The 17730-nt window shown below is 41.8% G+C and overlaps 1 long non-coding RNA gene across 2 annotated transcripts in view; it reads right to left on the reverse strand.

Annotated features, from left to right (window-relative positions):
- Window positions 1-17730, reverse strand: part of LOC310704797 — a 37338-nt gene that overhangs the window by 14101 nt on the left and 5507 nt on the right. Inside the window, exon 2 of one of the 2 annotated variants that reach the window (XR_014525013.1) lies at window positions 6577-6666. The exons of the other annotated variant lie outside the window; for it this stretch is intronic. This is a non-coding gene — a long non-coding RNA (uncharacterized lncRNA). The remainder of the gene's footprint in view (window positions 1-6576; window positions 6667-17730) is intronic. 2 annotated transcript variants of the gene reach the window in all.

The raw sequence follows: 17730 nt of genomic DNA on the forward strand, positions 1-17730 counted from the left end.
ATCAGTTGGCCTGGTTATCACAGCCTTGCAATTGCAAACACAGTGGCACAGGGAGGGGCAGTCAAGCCTTCCACATGCATAACGACAGACTGAACCTATTGAGCCCTGACCCATAGAACACCTTATCTATTCACCACCTTTCCCAGTCCGATGACCAAGCATGCATGGGGAAACCCAGGGAGATAGTGATCCACTAGTCCCTTTTGCCAGCTATGCAACCACAGCTGCTGTTTCCAGACAAGGGTGACTGAACTCTTAGAGCCACCTGTTCCCAACACAGCATCTTTTTCTTTCTTTCTTTCAGTTGCAGCAGCCCAAACTGAGAAGCGGCGATCAGTTTGTTGGGAGCTCAAACATTACTATTGACTACCCCAAATGCTCAGGAGTAGCTGACCCTGCCTGTAGAAATGACAATGATTAGGAAAATGAGAAGCAACAACAAGGAACAGAGTAGCCTAAAAGGATTGTTCCTAAGCAAAGCTCAGACAGCAAAAAACAAGAAAGCAGAAAGCCATCAAATTAGAGGTTTCCTTCTCTCTCAGAAGTATATACAGTATGTTAGTTTGTTTGTGCAATTTTGCCTGTGCCATCTATAAAAGAATAGTTAGCCCCTACTGCTTGTTCTGCTCTTTCATTGATTTAGCAGTTAATTCCCTCCCCCTAAAAATAATGTTATGGTGCAATGTTTTAATTCCCGTAAGAACGTAGGCCCTGACACTTGTTATCCCCAATGACCACTAAACAACAGTCGTTTAGATTAATTAGACCAAATGTCAGTTCTCATTAGCCCAACAATGATTGATTGGGCAGACGAAAGGAATTGCTGAAGTACCCAAACAAGGAAAATCTCCTGCCCAGAAAACCAGATAGCCCAGAAGATACGCCTCTGTGACATTTAGGTCATAACTGAACATAACCAGCAGCTGAAGTATGCAACTAGCTTTTATATAGCTAAAGACCACCACATGGGTACAAGGAATCCCAGGCAGCAGTGAATGTAGGTTTCTATGTAAAAATCAATCAAGGTACCTATGGCAGCTGTGATTTAAATATATGCCCTGTGCCTGCAAATGCACATTCATTTTTAGTATGTTGATCAAATGCTCCAAAGCAGACAGTGCCATTGCTAGCAACAGACTGATCTTAGGGCCTGTACTATTCTTCTAAAAGCCATACAGGTATTCTAAGAACATTTGCAATGGTCCTGGAGTTTCAAGCCCTGGAGTCAAAAAGCAGGTGGGAACTGAGGAGAAGCTGCAGAAGGGTAAGGAAAAAGAAGTCTTTTGCCTAGATTTCTGGGGCATTGGAAAGCATATTCTCCTTTAACTTATGAGGGTCAAACTGCTCATGACACTTAATGACTCATGAGGAAATATGTGTCTTGTTCTTTAACTGCATGCCAGCTTTAGAAAAATAGATACCTCTATTATTACCATGGAGGATCAAGATCTTGGGATGGGATTGCAGATACAAAAACACTGTGATTCAAAGTAGGGTTTATCTAGTAAATATTGAGCAGGGAGCTCCATGTAAATAGTCTTGGGAACGTTGCAAGGCTCTGAATATGGCATGTGAAATTTGATGGGTAATGTGGAAGGAGAGTATAAATATGGGGGCAGGGGAGCTTATATAAGACCTACTTACCAGACCAGCTTCAATTCCAGTCCAATTATACTCAGAACAGATTTATCCGTGTAGTGATTAGTTCAGGGTTTATTCCAAGCTGTTTCAGCAAGCATGTGGGAGGAAAAACCACTTGCTTTCCAATAATTTTATTCCAGCTCACAATGTTGGGTTATTTGCATGGGTGATATTATATGCATAGACATTATTGTATTGTCCTCCAAGTGTGTAGGTAGTGCACCTCTCCTACATGGTGGAGAGCTGTCAGAATATCCAGCAACCCAACGCATATCCCAAATTTCACAATTACATGCAAACAAGTCAAACATCCAGTCGTGGCTTTCCACAGCTGAAAAATCTAGGTATATTTTACATTGTATATATCTTAAATTTCAGTGCAGGGGATTACTTAGAAACAACATTGCCCCTCCATATAGTGGTCTGAGAAGTTGGGAGAGCAAATAGAAACCTCCCTTTACAGAAGGGAGAAAAATACAGAAAAAGGGTGTGTGTGACAAGTATCATCAAACAGGTTTTATCTTCCTTAATAACACCCTTCTCCACTCTCCTGTGTTAATTTAGGCATTCTGACAGTGCTGCATTTTAAAATGCATAATTTGATTTGATTTAATTTAAAATTAGAAACTTTGCTCAAGGCAGCTGACAATGCAGCATCTAATAAAAGCAAAATTAATATACTAAAGAAAGAAGCTAGTAACAAAGCAACATGCAGAATTGCAAAACAATGTTTTCATACAAATGCTAGTCTTAAAGGAAAAATTTTAACAGGCAGGTTGCTGGGGGCTTATTCAAGTGCTTGTGGTTCTTTAAGCAGCTTCTGATTGTGTTATTTGCAGCCAGGCTACAGAAGCCTTATTCCTAGCCCACAGAAACCTTTGGGTTTGAGACTTGAATAAGGGCAGCTCGTACAACAAGGGCTAGAGATTTACTTTGCTTCAAAAAAGGGAAGCTGTGACGGAGACTCCTAAAGTCGGTGGGATTTCTTGAGCAGTTGACCCTAAGCACTTGTTACACCCCCTCAAGATGTTAAGTGGGGGAAAATATGCATTCAAACTGTTAAAAGAAATAATGTATGGTGTTTGAGCTCTTGCCAATTTCTCACCTTGGAGAATTCTTGTTTTGGTCTAATGTAGTACTCTCTACTTCTCCCCGACTTCCTGAGGTGGACTCCAAATAAGTACAATTAGATAAAAGAGAGACACAGCAATACATCCTTATTAAGGGAATCACTGCTGTGGTGTTAGATGCTTTGCATCAATGTTTCCATTATTCCCCAAGTCTTTCACTGTGATGCTTGGGTTGTATTGATGGTTCAAAAGATTACAAATCCAAACTTTACAGAACTGGCTGACAGTGATATATTTGCCAGTTGCAAATTAGTCCAAGCAAGTTCTAAAATCCGCTCAGACAAATGTGATTCTTAGCAAGTTCTGAACTGTCTCCTTCAGGCTACAATGATTAATTTCATTAGACACTTTAACTTTAAAAAATTAGTGTTAAGGTAGCATGTCAATCACAATATCTATTTCCAGCAAGGCTTGAAGTCACAGGATGCAAAGCTCATATAAAGTACTTTGTTCATTTAAATCCAAGGGAGCTGACTTTATTTTCACACTATTTTGTAGTGCCATGACTTAATTCTTGAGTATGCAAAGAAATGTAACGTGTGATTTTTAAAGCATTTTATTATATCAAAGATACCGTATTATTCATCCCATAGGATGCTCCGTCCCATAGGACGCACCTAGTTTTTTGGGGGGGAAATAAAGAAAAAAAAATTCCCTTTATTTCCCCCCCCCCCAAAAGCAGGTCGGGGAAACAGAACCAGGTCGAGGAACAGCGGGATGGCGGTGCTGCGCCTCCCTGCTGTCCCCCGAGCTTGTGGGGCTGGCCGATGTCTGTCCCGCGCGAGGGGCGCTCTGCATCAGGGCACCCCTCGCGCTGGGCAGCAGGCTGCTATCCGCAGCGTGGGGAGCCTTGCGGGGAACTCCTGCAAGGCTCCCCACGCTGCGGATGTCTGCCTGGCGCGGGGGGCGCTCTGCTTCAGGGCGCCCCTCGCGCTGGGCAGCAGGCTGCTATCCGCAGCCTAGACATCCCTGCAGGACCTCCCGTAGGGCTGCCTAGGCTGCGGATGTGTTCCCGAAGCGCCGGGCACTCTGCTTTCAGGGCGCCCGACGCTCCGGGGAGCAGGCTGCTATCCGCAGCCTAGACATCCCTCCGGCACCTCCCGCAGGGCTGCCTAGGCTGCGGATGTCTTCCTGAAGCCTGGAGAGCGCACCGACCCCTCTTGCTCTCCAAGCTTCAGCAAAAGCCTGCATTCGCCCCATAGGATGCATCCAGATTTCCCCTTCATTTTTGGAGGGGAAAAAGTGCGTCCTATAGGGCGAAGAATACGGTATATTAATATTTCAAATAGTGAACAGTATAAACATACAAAGAGAGAGAAGTTCATTCTCAATGTGTTCTTAAAAAGGAAGATCAAATAACAACAACAGCATCAATGTTAACATACATTTTTGCCCTATAGACTGAAAAATGTATGATTTAAAACTGGGCCTGAATCATCTGTAAGGCTCACCAGCTAATAACGTAATTTAAATAAGATCACTGCTCTTTAGCAAAAAGAAAAAAAGGGGGGGAAGTTCTGAGGGATTTACATTTTATACACCCACCCAAAAAAAAAAAAAATAAACAAAGAAAGGTAAAACATACATATGTAGCCAGTGTTAAAATTTCAATGAAATTGAAGTATCTAAAAGGCCTGGTCAAAAAAAAAAAGTCTTTAGCCATCACTGAAAAGAAAACAAAGAGAACAATAGGAGCGGCCTTCCCATCTCTAGGGAGAATTCCAGAGATGTAATGCCACCACTGAAAGGGCCCTGTCACTTCTGATGGCACGGATGTCCCTTACGAATTCTCCCCAAGGTTTTTTATGCTCCCTGGCAGGTAATAAATGAAGCATCAACAACAGCATTTGCGCATCAGTAAACCATGTTCCTTCTCTTTGGCTTCACCATCAGCTGTTAACTAAAACCTTTATGCTAATGTAATCAGAAAAGCACTTGAGAAAAGAATTAGGAAAATGTTTCTTTCTTGTTTCCTTCTCAAAGACACTATTCTTATATTTATCTAATACACGGTCTTCAAGTGTTTGATGGTGTTATCCTTTTTGTAGGCCAGGCCAAGAAGTTATGACCTATTTGAAATGGCTTTAAGTCTGCTATTTCTCCATGAAGCCCATCCTTCTTGCCCTAAAAAATCTCCAGATGAATTCCAACCCTGAAATAACATTTTGGGACAAGAGCAAATAGATGCTAGATTCATGTAGCCAAGTAATATAAAGACAGTACTAAAGATGGTGGTTGGAGCTTGCATTTTAAAGACCATGTGGATTAATTTGTAAAGTATATGGCTAAATGGGTGGCCATATCAGATGCTCAATTTCTTTGCAGGAAGGCCTGGGGTCAGGCTTTTAATTATGAAGTAGCACAATCTTACCTAGCTCAGAAGAGATGTAAGGGGCATAACTAGGAAAAGCTCTTGGCTCAAGCAGTTTTGTTGAGGAAAGACTGCACTTCCTTGAGGCTTATGAATTATGGAGCATTCACAAATATTGCAACCACGAAAGAAAAGTGATGAGTCACAGAATGATTAGAATCAATGGACTTGTAATAAGGGAAGGAGATGGTTGGTTGGGCAGGTCACTCAGTATTTAGGGATAGGGAGGTTGTTGGTGAATGAGTGGTGCAAAGGCAAAGGCCAGGAAGCTCCATATCTGACTTGATCTAGGAGTGATAAATGAGCAAAAGCAAGTTTCCACGTGTGAACTTTCTCTTCTGCTGTTGTGCAGCAAAGGGAGGCAAAACAAGAGAAAGTTGAATCTGCTATCTTTGGCACAGTTAAGAAATAATCATCACTAGACATTCCTTAAACCAAGGGGAAAGCGAAGCAAGTGTCATATTCAGCCCAATTGCCCTTTCCTAAACACACTTTTATCTAAGTAGTGATCAACACTAATCAATCTGCTTAGCTGGAGAGTGTTGGGTGGGCGGGCATTCCTATAAAATGGCAATAGATTTCCAGTTTTCTGGTATAATCATTTTTTCCTGGATTGGAACTAGTTATTAAAAAATAACCATCCAAATGTATTGGTGCAAGTAATCACTTGTAATTATAGTAAGTAATGAGTAAATATTAAGCACAACAGAAGAGAGCAGAAGATGTTTTTTCTATGGAAACCAAAGTGCTAGATGTGGGCACTGTTATTCTTTGTTTCACAGGGACGAAGTAGCCTTTGAGGGAAAAAATTCTAAACCTCCTGCTGTCCTTGATATGTATCTGGTTTCCAGCCTGTAGATAAATCAAGGACTTCAATATCCAAATATGTCTCAGAAGCTGCACAAACAAGAATAATGATGGGAAATGTCTGCTGCTCAATGGTGGATCACGAACACTGAAACCAACAATCCATACATCTGTCACCTACTAGGCAAGAAAATACTAGCCAACAATATTAAGAGGCAAAAGGATGCACTTTTAGCACAACTAATCTGAAAACTCACTGTTCATAAAGAAGTGCAAAGTCCTTATGCCCTGATCTGTGAGGACCCTGGAATTAGTTGTCAAGGCAAACAAGATAAGATTTAAAACATGCAAACCCAGATCCTAATCCAATGACCATCTGTGCTTGTTCATTCCTCATCCTGTGGTAAACAAATAGCTTTAAGTAAAACAGGAATGAGAAGAGCCAAACAGACAGTGCAGATATGGGGTATTATAATGCTATTTCAGCTCAGGAAACCCTCATCACAGAGGAAACTACGTACAGCTGATTTATGACAGCCTGACATGCTTATTCAGAAATGCCCCTTACAATGTAAAGTGGAGATGGTGGAGAAAATTTGTTCATTTTACATTTAAATGCATACTTACCTAATTCAGACTTTCTGAAACAATACATGAATTGAAACTTACCGGTAGTTATTCTTTGAAATTCACATTTTCTGAATTTTCTTCTCCAACCTGAAAATGTGCAAAAATATGTGTATTGGGGGAAAGGGCATAAAAATGCACATATTAGCGAAAATAATATTTTAAAATTATATTAGGAGAAACTGCTTGCAAAAAAAAGTGTATTAGACAAAATTGTGTATATTAGGAGAAGTGCACACTAACATGGATTTTCATGAGGATTCTTAAAAAAAACCAAAAAAACCACCGCACCAAGTGATGTAGAAATGTGATGAATGGAATTTAAGATTGGGAAATGGAGTCACTGAGAGAAACCAAAATGGAAGGATTTATCCATCCCTAGTTAAGTCAAACTAGAGCAGCACATCCAAACAAGGACGCTTAGGACTGCAGCTTCAGTCTCTCAAGGGGTTTTGCTTGGAACAGAGCAGAATTGCCAACACAGAGTGTAGCAGCATCTCATTCTCATTCTCTGGATTGGACTGTGAGCTAATGTTCAAGCTTTCTCTTATGTGCTTGGTGCAGAAAAGTGATGGGATGAACACTACACTGACAGATTCCATTTTTCCTACTCCTTATGCTGAAAATACCCTAATCCATTTTGAGGCTGAAAGGGCTTTTAGACACATCATTCAGTGCCTCAACATGGCGATTTATCTCTACATGACTTGCCACTGGATATGGGAGCCTAGCGCAGGAAAAGCATCATGTTCAAGGAGAAAAACAAACTGTGGCTCTAACATGTCACACCATAGGAAGCATGGGGGAGATCTGGATCCAGACCAGAACAAGCCTGGGGCTTCTAAGGGGGTCTTAACCCTCTGTCCCTATTGCGTTCCCAATCAGGATTCTTCCATACCTATTACTCTTTAAAAACCATATGGGAATGCGGTCCATTATATTGCAGTCCTCAAGGTCTGTGGATGCTATATGGTTGCATTAATAAGCCTTCATAAACCCCAGGTTTTTCACAGTCCTTCAGCCATACAAGCAACCCCTAGGATAATAGAAATGCTGGCTCCTCCTTGACAACTTTTTCAGTATTTACACCTCTGGCTGTATGGGTTGAAAAGCTATGAAATATGACTATGGAGGGTCGGAGGAGGCAAAGGTATCAAAAGAGGGCTAAGGATAGGGATCCCTAGGATAGATGAGCACTAGCAAGTCCGAGAAAGCTTTTTAAAATGGGAAAACAGATGAGTACCAGCAATCCGTTCAGGGTTAAATGAGGGCACTTTCCTATAGCTCATGTGCGCCAGTGCTTTCCATTAGCTAAAAGGTTGTTGATGCAATTGTGCCCATGTTCACATGCTAGAAAAAAATTGCCCAGTGTTCCAATGCACACAATTGCTTGTGTGCATTATTTTTATGGAGGTGCAGGGGAGGGGGGGGGGGTCAAAGCAAAAGATGAAAGTTATGGAAAGCTGCAGCAGTTGCAAAATCTACACAGCCAGCAATGATTTCAAGATCCAAAAATCTGTGCCAAAAGAAGGGCAGATAAACAGATGTACTGCTGCTGTTTGACAGCCAGGAAAATGTAATATAGAAACCCAGGTTCCAGGGGGCCATTTGGAGAGAGGAAATTTCAGAAATATCCCTTAACATGTGTAGTATAGATTTTACTATTATTATCATCTTAATTCCAAAGAAACAAAGGCAGAAAGGACAAGGGGTTTAACAAGGGTAAGACAGTGAGCTCGTGTAGCAAAATCAGAATGAGACTTCACACACGCTGCATCAGGAGGTTTGGGGCCTACAGACACAAAATATTCAAAGCCATTCTCTAAACATCACATAGTAGAGTCTCATATACACCCTTTTCTAACATGCTGATTAACTTCCTATAAATTTAATAAATAGTTAGCAAAGCCATCTAGAAAGGCACCATGCTCTACTACCAATATATTAGCTCATTCCCTTGTCTGGGTAAGCACAGTGTGTTTGTTAAAAGAGTGTCTAAGAACCACAAGGTTCCCATTATATGTAATTGCTCTTTACAATGACTGGCTATCTCTGGTGAAAATGAATCAGTGATCTCCACTATAACGGAATCTATTAAAAAGCTGGAGAGCACAGCTCGTCTCTTTGATGTTGAAAAGGAAGAATTTCAATAGGCAGTCTCATCAGGCTGTCTAACAAAGCAGAAGTAAGGGCTGCAGGCAGGAGCAGGCTGATATCATGGGTCACTGGGAAAGTAAGTCGACTGTAGCAGCACATGGCTGTTCAACTGCTAGCCGGTTACCTAAGGGGACAGTAGAGTATGGCTGTGGTCGGGCTTTCGAAACATACGGATGCTTTGATTAAAATACAGAGATTTCTAAAGTGTGCCTCCGCCAGCTTAAAACTGTTTGATCCTTTCCAAAGTAACTGGCCGCTGACTCTGCCAGGGCCAGCCCTAGCCATTTTACTGCCTGAGGCAGAGCAGCAAACTGAGATCCTTCTCTTGCCAGTCAAAGGGCACAGCACACAAGTTATTTTGGCACCTGAGGCAGAAAATCCCACAAGCACCTCTGTCTCCAAGTAAAAATAACAATAATCTATCAAATAACTATTTGCTGTCCTTTCATGACATGCCAACCCAGCTGCCTACAAGTGGAGGTTGGTTCATTAGAGCAATGGGCACTGTGGGAACCTCAGTCTTTTTCTCCCTGTCTGCCTTCATACTTACAACCAGTCAGTTTTCTTAATGCCTGTGGCAACTTCCTTACCCTTAGTCCCAGGGTTGCCCAGGTAGAACTCAGAAGGGAGGATGATGGGGACTACATTATCATTAGTTTGCTCTGCTTGTCACTGCCTCTGGTTCCACCTAGTGTAGGTCGCCCTGACTTCTGCCCCACCAATGCCAATGGGCACCAGCTATCACCATTGGCCCCCTTCATGGATCACTGCCTTGCTATGGAGATGTGATGACCACTGGGCCCATCACCTCCTGGCAAATAGAAGGGGAAGAAATGGAGGCAGTGAGAGATTTTACTTTCTTGGGCTCCATGATCACTGCAGATAGTGACAGCAGTCACGAAATTAAAAGACGCCTGCTTCTTGGGAGAAAAACAATGACAAACCTAGACAGCATCTTTAAAAGCAGAGACATCACCTTGCCAACAAAGGTCCGTATAGTTAAAGCTATGGTTTTCCCAGTAGTGATCTATGGAAGTGAGAGCTGGACCATAAAGAAGGCTGATTGCCGAAGAACTGATGCTTTTGAATTAAGGTGCTGGAGGAGACTCTTGAGAGTCCCGTGGACTGCAAGAAGATCAAACCTATCCATTCTGAAGGAAATCAGCTCTGAGTGCTCACTGGAAGGACAGCTCATGAAGCTGAGGCTTCAATACTTTGGCCACCTCATGAGAAGAGAAGACTCCCTGGAAAAGACCCTGATGTTGGGAAAGATTGAGGGCACAAGGAGAAGGGGACGACAGAGGACGAGATGGTTGGATAGTGTTCTCGAAGCTACCAGCATGAGTTTGACCAAACTGCGGGAGGCAGTGGAAGACAGAAGTGCCTGGCGTGCTCTGGTCCATGGGGTCATGAAGAGTCGGACATGACTAAACGACTAAACAACAACAACATCATCACCATTGGCTGCCTCAGGTCTCACTCAGTGGTAGGACCATCCTTGTACAAGTTGAGCAGATAAGCAACAGCAGATAAACTGACATATAGAATACCAGTGAACTAAGACAGAAATTTGCTAAGGGGATACTTGTGCAACATAACATGGAGGCAGGGAGGAGACTTATGTTTTTGAATGCTCTCTCATATAAATCCTTCACTGTTGAAATGTAGCATCGTTGGGGGAAAACTAGGCTGAAACCTTCCCCCCAACTTGTTACTTGTTAGAAGCTAAGACAAGTTTGGAGCAAGTACTCTTTGGCGAGGGCTGTAAAATATTTAAAATGTGCCCTTCCCAGTGAATCCCAAAGTATCCTACTTCCCTAGCACACAGATAAGACCACACATAGAGTAAGTTATTAAATGTTTTACTTACAAAACTCTTCAGAGGTCAGATTCATGTGCTTTTCCATAAACAAAGTCGGACATGGCTCCCCAAATCTCTTTTCTGATGAGAGCAGCTTTTGCATCTCATTTGGAAACCAAGGACCCAGAGTGTGGAGGAAGAATGGGGAGGCACACAATGCCAGATGCTGGAAGTCCAGTGTGAAGTTTCCACAGTCCGTGTTGATTTGGGGAGCCATGTCATCTGCCAAGTCCAGGGTCAACACAGCCATCTACCAGGAGATTTTTGGAGCACTTTGTGCTTCCTTCCGCAGACGAGCTTTATGAGGATGCTGACTTCTTTTTCCAGCAGGACTTTGGCACCTGCCCACACTGCCAAAAGTACCAAAACCTGGTTCAGTGTCCATGGGATTACTGTGCTTGATTGTCCAGCAAACTCACCTGACCTGAACCCCATAGAGAATCTATGGGGCACTGCCAAGAGACAGATGAGAGACATGAGACCGAGCAATGCAGAAGAGCTGAAGGCTGCTATTGAAGCATCCTGGTCTTCCATAACACCTCAGCAGTGCCACAGGCTGATAACATTCATGCCACACCGCATTGAGGCAGTAAGTGATGCAAAAGGGGGCCAAACCAAGTACTGAATACATATGCATGCTTCTACTTCTCAGAGGTCCAATATTGCTCTATTTGCAGTCCTTGTTTTGCTGATTTCATTTAATATTCTAATTTTCTGAGATTGTTAATTTGGGGTTTTCATCAGCTGTACACCATGATCATCACAATTATAACAAATGAAGGCTTGACATATCTCGCTTTGCATGTCATGAGTCTATCTCATATATTAGTTTCACCTTTTAAATTGAATTACTGAAATAAATGAACTTTTCCACAATATTCTAATTTTCCGAGTTTCACATGTATATGGAAAAATATTGGCTATACCTCTGACAATATATATATATATATTTAAATGGACTTGTGATAAAGGATGTTCTCTTTTCTAAATGAAGAGTAGTCTACTATTTTTAACAATATTAAGCAAGACCCTTGGTTTACTTCAGACTGGAATAATAAGCCAGCACAAAGTAACAAACAGCAAAAGGTGGCAAGAAAGAGAAACAAATAAGTGGAATGCTCTCCCCAGGGAAGTTCTCCTGGCGCCTTCATTACACACCTTTAGGCGCCAGGCAAAAATGTTCCTTTTTAACCAGGACTTTATATGTTTTGATTGACATCCTATGCCCTTTAAAATGTGAGGTTGTTTTTTATTTGGGGGCGGGTTATTGGGTTGTTTTTATTTTGATTATTAATTTTGTAGTTTTGTATTTTGATTTTATTCTGTGAACTGCCCTGAGACCTTCGGGTACAGGGTGGTATATAAATTCAATAAATAAAAATAAATAAAAATAAGTGCAGCTCTGGTCAAATTCATCACAGCAGTTCTTTAGCGCCAGTTAACGGCTCATTTACACTGTATTTCTAATCAGTAACATGCAAGCCTAAAGAAGCATTTGATCACTACACAAGGTAATAAAACCTAATTAAATTTTATCAGGCAACGAATAAAATATGAAAAATTGCAGATGTAACAAAGTAGTGTTATCTGAACTTTAAGAGGATAAAATTAATTCATTCCATTGGTTAAAAAAACCCCACATTCAGGGGTTGTTGTTGTTGGTTTTTTTCATTTTTAATTGTTTCATTATTTTGTAAATTGCTGCCCTGGGCTCCTTCAGGAGGAAGGAGGGACAGAAATAACAATAATAAGGTGGAGGAGAAGGAGGAGGAGGAAGAAGAAGAAGAGGTACTAGAAGCATTATATTTAATAAGAGATGGATAGTTAAATGTGCAGCACACATACAACACAGTCTGCAGTACTACAGTCCAAGAAATGTTTTACAACTCGATCCAATTAATTCAGCTGATGCTGATACATAAGCTAAACACATGGAGAAAGAGGGGATATCTTAATGGTGGAGTAAACTTTAAAAAATATTGGCTGTAGCAGGAGGGGAGGGTGCAATTCTGGCTTCATGCCAGAGAACAAAATGACCAAACAACACTGCTAGGGAGGATGTGATTCCTTTGAAGCAGAAGTAGTTCACCGGATGAGATAGTAGTTCAACCTAGCTTCCCAGCAGATAGGTTGCTGTTGCTTACTGGGGGTGCGAGGGGAAGGGATGAGGTGGCAGGGAGGTCAGAGTGGTGAAAACACGCCAGCAGATTGGTCCCCAAAGCACACTTCCTCCCCACAGACATCCCCTCCCCCTTTCAGTAAGCAACCTGCCTGCCAGGAATGTAATGTAGTGGCTCCTCCCCACCAGACATGTCACTTCTGCTTTGAAAGCAGGTAATGCCTCTGCAGCATGAGTGATTGAACAATTCAAGTACAGTGGTACCTCGGGTTAAGAACTTAATTCGTTCCGGAGGTCCGTTCTTAACCTGAAACTGTTCTTAACCTGAGCTAATGGGGCCTCCCGCTGCCGCCAAGCCACTGCCGCGTGATTTCTGTTGTCATCCTGAAGCAAAGTTCTTAACCCGAAGTACTATTTCCGGGTTAGCCGAGTCTGTAACCTGAAGTGTCTGTAACCCGAGGTACCACTATACACCTGATTTGAGCTGCATCGAAGAATGATGAGCATCCGTACAGAGAAGCTGAGTTGAAAAATAACCCAGGAAGGGTTGGTTTCTCTGTGGGATGGCAGAGAAGCACTCAGTGTTAACTGATTTATTTCTCATGTGACTTAGTGGTAGGTTTTTTCACAAGAACTACAAGTATGCTCTGGAACATCACTTGAGAATAATTTTTCTGTTTTAATTGTACAAAGTGGCCCTTGGCTAGTTACCTCTACAATTTGCCTCCTCATTCCACTCCCAGAAGTGTAATACATTAATTATTCCCCTATTGATCAAGTGGCTAAAGCAATTCTTCTATTAGGAAATGTTTATAGATTTATTGGTGTGTGGGGTTTTTGGGGGGGGGCATAACAGAAGTGTATACAATTACGGTGTGAAACAAGTGGGTAGAAAATTTGCTCACTCAGAAGAGACCAATACATACTGCATTACTAAACTATGGAATTCGCAGCCACAAGTAGTGGACGGCTTTAAAAGGGGATTAGACCATTTAGACCAATTCATGGAGGATATTAGTGGCTACTAGCCACAATGGCCATGTACTGCCTGCCATATCAGTGTCATTGTGTCTCTGAATACCAGTTGCTGGAGACCACATGCGGGAGAGTGCTACTGAGCTCATTCTCCTGCATGCAGGCTTCCCTGTCGGTATCTGGCTGGCCACTGCGAGAACAGAATTTTGGACTGCACAGAACAAGGAACAGCTGATGGCGCAGCTTGTGCCTTGTCTTCTAGATTGTGCTAAATGGTTCCGTTTCTATTAAAAGACGACAAAAAAGTTACATAGCTGCCTTCTCTGCAGCTGAATCTAATGCAGAAATACTTCCACAGTGTAAAGCTAAAGCTTTCCAAATGACTCAATCTGGTTGTGTCGCCGTAAAATAATCTCTCTCATAAAACCTTTCTTCCTTGTCCACCTTTGCCAAGCTTAAGCAAATTAAATAGAAAAGTCACACACGGATCAGAGGAAAAACTAGAAGTTACTAGACTTTTTTTCTTTTAGGATCAGTAACTTTTCATCTGAGAGTTTTGATTAACTTGTGCCTTTCTGCTGTGCCGTTCCTCTCCCCTACAGTATTTCTATTAAAAATGTTTCACAGGATCATGATTCTCAAACATATTGAAAAAGTTGAAGTAGGGTTTAGTTTTATTTTATTTTATTGCAAAACACCTGTTCCTGGCTTGGTTTGTAAAACTGGCTTCTCCTACATGAAAGGCTTCCTCCTGATGCTATGTTTAAGGGAACTGCACGGAAATAAGGCCTTTGCCATATCAGCAAAGTCAAACTTAAATCTGACTCACGGAACTACAAAGCAACTGATAACAGAATAGCGCACAGCTTCCTACAGCAACCTGATGCCCTCCAAATGTTTGGGATCAGTCGGGTCTGATGGGACTTGCCATCCCAAACATCTAGAGAGCACCAGCTTGGCAAAGCCTTGCACAGTGGTTACAGCCTGTGACTTGTAGACTGGAGATTTGGGTCTGAACCCCTGCTTGCCAAGAACCTCACCTGAGCTACTTACACCTCCTCAAGCTAACCTGGAGAGTCCCTCTTTATGTCACCTGAATCTCTAACAGAAAGAGTGAGACATACTGTAGATGTGAAAAATAAACCAGAGCAAGTAGAGAGAAGGGGCTATTACTTTAGTAACAGCTTAGAATCATAGACCCATAAAATTATAGAGTTGAAAGCATGGGCATAGCCAGGATTTTTGTTGGGCGGGGGAGAGAACCTCAGTTAGCTATGTATTTTTATTTATTTTTAATTGATTTAGGGGTGGCAGCTGCCCCCTCTTGACTATGCCCATGGTTGGAAGGGACACCATGGGTCATCTAGTCCAGCTCCCTGCAATGCAGGAATCTCAACTAAAGCATCCATGACAGATGGCCATACCTCCTCTTCACCTAGGTCCTGGAGATACCAGCAGAGACATGAAGAGGTAGAGAAGGTCCAGCCTTCAAGGCAGAATGCTAGATGGCTTGCAAAGGAACAAAACTGCTTGCTGCGCTAAGTTGTGCCCACCCAATTTCTTTATAAGAGAAATGCAAGGAGCACATCTTAGATCAACACCATTGCTTGAGTAGCCATATTACTTGTTGTGCCTTAGAATAAGTGTGCTTTTGAGCACATATACGTATTGCCTGCTGTGCTTTTAATTAGTGTTTTTGCATATGTATTGCACTAATCTCAGCATTAAAGCTTTCCGGAAAAATCATCACCTGAGTTCGCATTCGTCACCAGGTAGGAGCCAGGATAGAATATTTTGTTTATTTATAGTTTTTAAACTTGTGGTTTTCAATTGAAAACAGATTCAAACTATCGGAACGTTTATTCCATTAAAATATTTTTAAATAGCAAGTTCTTTTTTTTTAAAAAAAGGCACCATTTAAGGAATTTAAAAAGATGTCATTTCAAAAATCTTTCAAGGGAATAAGTATACCAATAATTCAGAAAGAGCCTGGAGTGACATTTATGCTAAATAGTTAGGAACTCCTGCAGAGAATTATGGTTCAATTTTTGACAGGAAAAAGTTCCTTTAAATTTATAATTAGCAACAAAGGAACTTTTCCCCCTTAAGAAAGCATCTTTTGGGGGAGAAATGAAGTACCTTTTTATTGCATTAAACATCAAAATTAGGAGTTGTCATTTTTATTCAATGTCTTTCTCCCACTCCCCCCCCATCCCACCCCTGTAAATCTACTATGTGTTTTGTGTACTGCTGATTATTCATACCATCTCTCTGTTATGAAGCGCATCTGCACCCTTCATTTACTCCCATACAGCTTCAGCTGTACAAGGTTGCAAACTGTGCACAAAATTTGAATATTTTAATAGTTAGCACAGGCCAAAAATAGCATCTGTATGAAACTTCTGAACTTTAAGATAAAAATGTTAGCTCATAAAATATGTAGGCTCTTTGATGTTGTTACTGAAATTTTACCCATACATATGCCTTAAAACAGGCTTCCTCAACCTTGGCCCTTCAGATGTTTTGAGACTACAGTTCCCATCATCCCTGACCACTGGTCCTGCTAGCTAGGGATCATGGGAGTTGTAGGCCAAAAACATCTGGAGGGCCGAGGTTGAGGATTAGACTAATTAGTTACCTTTATTCTTGCACCACTTTTACAGAAATTTCTGTATGTAAAAGAATTCCCTGCCTTGATGCAAATACTTTCTTCCACTGCAATAGGCATGGCCTGACTCCAGAAAGTGTGTGAAAGAACTTATGATGCTCCTGTGTTTTCATTTGCAAATGTATTAAATGCTGCTGGCCACAAAAGCTATGTTCCACCTCCACAGTCTGAGGCAGTAATAATAATAATTTTATTATTTATACACCGCCTGTCTGGCTGGGTTTCCCCAGCCACTCTCTGCAGCACATATAAATATTGTAGCACATCAGACATTAAAAATTTCGCTAAACAGGGATGCCTTCGGATGTCTTCTAAAAGTCAGATAGTTGTTTATTTCTTTGACATGTGATGGGAGGGCGTTCCACAGGGCAGGAGCTACTACCGAGAAGGCCCTCTGCTTCTGAATGCCAGTTGCTAGAAATCACAAGCTGGGAGAGCACTGTTGCATTCATGCCCTAATTGTGGACTTCCTACTTAGGCATATTTGTTGTCACCATGTGAACACAATGATGGACTAGACTGGCCTTTCACCTGAACCAACAGGGCTTCTCTTAGTCTCCTAAGGTACTAGAACAAGCAGACACCAGCAGTGCCATTCACTAGTTTCCCAGTTGGAGATGCCTCATGACACCTCACAGGAGCCTAGGGCATGTACTCACTGGTTCAGCCATTTAGGTAACAGCAGCCATTCCTCCCCGTTTCTATGCTTCTCAGTTAAAGTCTGTCATAAATTCTGTTAACCTGCAAGAAGGTCCACAAAACTGCCAGCACTGAACCCCAAAGGGGTTTTTTTTAATCCTAAAAGGCATTATCTGCTGATGAAATCACAACACCCAACTCATTCATTGTGCAAAGGAGAAATTCCCTCATCCCTGTAATAGCCGTTTACTCCACTGAACATAGTTCACTAAGGCCAGAATCAGTTCTCCCAATATATGTTAGGCAAATTACGGTACTCCAAAGCGCACAGTGCACTGTCAAAACAACAACAGGCCAACTTATCTCACCTCCATCGGCTGATTAAAAAAACAAAAATTCTCCAAAATTTGGACAAAAGGAATACACACACCTGCTCCTGACACCCATTTTCAAACATCTTTGCCCCTGATTATCCCAACAGTGGGAAGACCAAGGCAATTTAATATCTATTTATAGCCCGAAGTATCCTTGATGGCCTGATCTGCTATCTCATTACCTTGAATTTCCTCATGGGCTGGAATCCAACAAAACTGGATCCAAAGGCCCACTAAGTATACAGGTACCATATTCCATTCTGCAGCCAACAGTCCTTAGAAAATGTCTGTTAAAATTACCAAGCTACCTGGTCTCACATCCCTGAATGGCTCTAAAGTCAACATTAGAACCATCAGATCA

The sequence above is a fragment of the Podarcis liolepis genome (genome assembly GCF_965112155.1).
Source record: "Podarcis liolepis genome assembly, chromosome: 4".
NCBI classification, from domain to species: Eukaryota; Metazoa; Chordata; class Lepidosauria; order Squamata; family Lacertidae; genus Podarcis; species Podarcis liolepis.